Source organism: Phyllostomus discolor, chromosome 6 (assembly GCF_004126475.2).
Source record: "Phyllostomus discolor isolate MPI-MPIP mPhyDis1 chromosome 6, mPhyDis1.pri.v3, whole genome shotgun sequence".
NCBI lineage: Eukaryota > Metazoa > Chordata > Mammalia > Chiroptera > Phyllostomidae > Phyllostomus > Phyllostomus discolor.
Window position 1 is genome coordinate 98,245,890 of NC_040908.2, and position 4,570 is coordinate 98,250,459.

Sequence of the window (4,570 nt, forward strand, 5' to 3'; positions counted from 1 at the left end):
TTTAGGAACTAACAATCCCTAGAGCATACCTCATACAGTATAACCATTGACTACACTGAAGAATTTAAATTACATAGATCAAAATACATATAACAATGCATTCAAAAGTCTAATAAAAATATGTCTAAACCCTATAATTCCAGGTATATTAAAATATATACATACAAAATATTACTGGGAAATACACCAAAAAGTTAACAGTTATTATAAATTATTGGTATTTTCTTACTTAGAGATATATATTTAGAAAATACCATAAAAATAGTACAGAGTAAATAGGAAAACAAGAGAATTATATTCCTTAGACCAAAAAAACATAGATCAGTGGAGAAGTGTCTCATGTGCTGCATTCTAGACAATGGAACTCTCCAGCTTGATTGTCTCAGTCAGAGGGCTGCTCTAGCAAAAACATCAAAAATTCGGTGCCTTACAAAATTATTTCTCTTAGCTTTGCACAGTGGCAGTATTGTAGCCAATGAGGTTTATCCGAGGTGCGATTATTGCTAATTGAAACAAAATTATTTCTCACCATTCTGGTGGTTGGGATGTCTGAGGTCAAGGTGCCAGCAGATTTCGTGTCTGTTGAGAGATCTCTTCCTAGTTTGCAGCTGGTTGCTTTCTGATTGGATCCTCACATGGCAGAGAGAAAGCAGAAATCAGCTACCTTATGTCTGTTCCTACAATGGTACAAATACCATTTTGAGGGCTCTAATCACTTCCTAAAGGCCCCACCTTCTTCTGTCATCACATTGAGGGGTAGGGCTTTAATATATAAATTTTGGTGGGTGGGACACAAATACATTATTTAATCCACATTGATCCTTCATATATACACGTATAGTCAACAAGGTCAGGATCATTTCATTGGTTCTGCCTTCAGTTTGTGAATAGATGACTCTAAAGCTTTCTTGTATTTTTTCCTTGCTTTTTAAAATTATTTAATGAAAATAGTGTTTCTATAAAGACAAAAATATCAAAAATAAGACACTTAATTCTCCCTGTTGAAAATAAGTAAAGGGGTTTCTTTGCTCTCCTTTTTCTTAGATTACGTACTTTAGAAAACTTTTAGTGTAAGTTCTTTCTATCTCTTTGAAATGTATGTAAATCTTCCTAATACTAATTCCTTTTGCCAGCTTTATGAAACGGGGGTATATTTCTCAAAGACTTGGGAACTATCTGTTTGGAATGCAAACATCCAAGGAATAGAGTGACCCTGCCTCCCAGTTTCTGCCAGATGGTAGAAACCCAACTTTGGCAGGCTTCTTACTCTAATTTGCAAAACTACTCCCAGTCATGAAGATATCAGAACTTTATTTTACTTTGTATAAAACCAATTGACTAGCACTGACAGTTGATTCAATTATAAACTTGATGTTAGATAAGCTGTGTGTAACAAATGGGGTGAAGTCCTCCTACTTCAGGACTAGTTAGTGTTTATCTCAAGAATGCAATGTTGGTGTATCTGCTTAGCTATAGAGAAGTGGAATATTTCTTTTTGTCTTTGCAATCATTTTGTAGATAGCCCATGATGCACATCATATTCTGGTTTAATGGCCATTCAATAATAAAATTGTTTTCTTTCTCTTCTGCCTTTGTAGAGAAGTCTGGGATGGGATGACATTTTATTTTTAATGATGTTTCCCCAATAATGCATACCTTCAAAATCTTTTCCAACTACATTTTAAAATCTATCATTAATAATTATCATTTTTTCTTAGAAATCACCAGTCACAGAGATATTTGTTTACAAATCAGAATTTTTTTCTTCTTATGTTTCAGAGGTTTTGTTTTTTATCCTACTACTTGTACATATTTTAATTACAAGACTAAATACAAATTTTAAAAGGGAAAAGAATACAAGGAAAGGCATAAAAATACGTAAGCCCTACTGTCTCATCCCTTCACATTTAGCATCTCTATTTCTGTAATGTAACCAAGGCAACCATTTGACATTTATTCCCATATATTCCTCCATGGCCCTATAATTCCATACAAAACATCCTTGCAAGCTGTGTAGTACTAGATTAAGTACAGATGATTTTAGAATGCAGTGAGTGTAAAAGTTAATTTGATGAAGTTTATTTCTAAGACCCTCCATCTCTGTTCCCAGTTGTGGGGCTTTTAACAGTGTCAAAAAAATTGCGCTAGATGGGACAAAACAGGATGGAGTTAAAGAAGATAAAAAAAATGTATTCGAGGCCACTGCATTAGTAGTAAAGAGTAATGCCACATGGGAGAGTTGGTGAACTTAACTCTTACTCTCTTAAAACAAAAGGCAGAAGAATTTTGAAGCACTGGGAAGAATTAGTGAAAAAGTACTAGAGGACACTACAGGAGAGGGTGTTCAATATAATTAAGCCATCTGCATTTGCCAATGGATATGTATCAAAGTTAGGCATTGATCTTCCCCCAGGAGACTGGTATATATGCACCCTGTCTGTCTTTTTCTTTTTTTTTCTCTTTCACAGTGAGTGTCCCTATTTTTATTATTTGTAGAAATCTATAATACAAAATGGCAAGCAGCAGTCTGAAGCATTTCAACAATGCCTATGAACTCTTCTTTGCTGACACCAACAAGGCTATTATCCCATGTTCAAAAATCAGGACTTGTTCCAAGAGGACATATTATACATCCTGTGGATACTCAGGCCACGCTGCTCTGGACAAGTGTGTGATGGTGTCTTCTTCCCTCTCCTCTTCACCATCATTAGTGGGGCCTGATCTGCATTCCCTGCCAAGTACCTGACCCCAATGCAGCAAGCTCTTCAACTGCTCTGCTTCATCCAGAGTTGATGCATGTGATATGGCATTCATAACTGCTTCTACATTCTCTGGCAATGGGTCACCATTCTTTTAGTCAGTTGGAAAACTAGAATCTGTACTGAGAGTTTTGCTTGTTCTGGTAATCTCCTTTGCAAGTTATGCACCCCGTTTGCCCTTGAACATTTTCTCTGCTGCCTGACATTCTTTTAGTTTCACCTGGAAATTTAGTACTCTGACTTGTGAAACTTTATAAATTATATAAGTCTATAATATCTCTTGTTTTTAAAAGTATTTTACCAAATACTTAGGTAAGTCAGTGATTTGAGAGATGCCAAAGGGTCCAGCTCACCCAGTTCTATAAGATATGTTGGTGAAAATGAGTTCTGTCAGGTAGGGCAAGGCCTGATCAAGTCTCTCACCTATATGGCATATTCTGTTGTTCACCAATAAAGTTTCCAGTCTTCTCAACAAAGAAAAAAACATTCAGTTTTATGACTTCATTGCGAGAAAAAAATCAATAGCATCAAACTGGTCTAAGGTCATACCCAGATTTTCAATGACAGAAATTTGTCCATGTAAGACACGTAGAAACCTGTGAGAATTTTTTAGTTTATTTGAGCCGAACTGATGACAATTGCTGAACAGCAAAATTTCAACAGATTAAGAAAATGCTCCACCAAATGAGTGTCAGTATCAGCAAAGAAGAGTTCAATGGCAAATTTGATTCTGACATTTTGTACATCAGAATCAAATGAGAAGGCATGAGGGGGTTACATGAAATTCCTGGGCAATAGATGAGGGAGGCTGGAGAAAGCAAAGTGGGAAATCTCTGTGATTGAGTAAAAAGTAAAACAAATAGACACATAATTCTTTTACATAGGTGGGTATTGTATAGTTAACAGTTAAGAATTAACACAGTAACCAGGGCTGGTATAGCTCAATGGATTGAGTACAGGCTGTGAACCAAAGGGTCACTGGTTTGATTCCCAGTCAGGGCGCATGCCTGGGTTGCAGGTCAGGTGTTGGTAGGGAACACAGGAGAGGCAACCACACATTGGTATTTCTCTCCCTCTCTTTCTCCTTCCCTCTCCTCACTCTAAAAATAAGTAAATAAAATCTTAAAAAATAACAATGAGGGGCTCTGTGGTCTACTTTTCTTGTGGGAGATTGTGTCCTGAGCGGTCTGGGAAAAGGAAATTACCCTGACATTCCAATGTATGTTGTTTTAGATACTAAAACCTTAATCAAGAAAGATACCATTGTCAAGAAAGATACCAGACTAGGGAATAACTACCTGCCATGAGTCGCTTTTAGCTTTTAATTTCAGACCATTCCATAAGAGTACTTTTTGTCTCTGACTTCGTAAGGTCACCATGCTGGCCTCTCTGACCATGTCAGATTTGGAATGGGGCCTCTTTTTTCTCCACAAATTTTGTGCACCTGGAGGTCTAGCTCATGGTCCACATAGCATTGATGTACTCTACCACCTGCTCCATCAGTTCTGCCAATAGTTCCACTATCCTGCCACCTCCTAACTGGTATGTGGCCCACTGGGGACCTTATCTGTCTTGATGCGTATGTTTTCTAAAAATGCCTCCCATGTCCTTGAGACATTTCTGGGTTGTAAAATTGACCAGAGTTTAGGAGAACATTTACATCTGAAAGGGGCAGAAAATGAATTTATAATTGAAAGTTTTTTAAGTATGAATGCTCTAAGAAAATGGAGTGGGGAGGTCAGGGGCCTGTAATAGGAAAGAAATATGTCTAAAATTTAGTCAAACTGATAGAAATGTTGAAGTTATCTTGA

At 36.8% G+C, this 4,570-nt stretch overlaps 2 pseudogenes; one reads left to right on the forward strand and one right to left on the reverse strand.

Annotated features, from left to right (window-relative positions):
• The first annotated feature begins 446 nt into the window (after positions 1-446).
• On the forward strand, positions 447-605 carry LOC114501061 (annotated as a pseudogene).
• Positions 606-2,602: 1,997 nt separating this feature from the next.
• On the reverse strand, positions 2,603-4,023 carry LOC114498819 (annotated as a pseudogene).
• Positions 4,024-4,570: the final 547 nt, after the last annotated feature.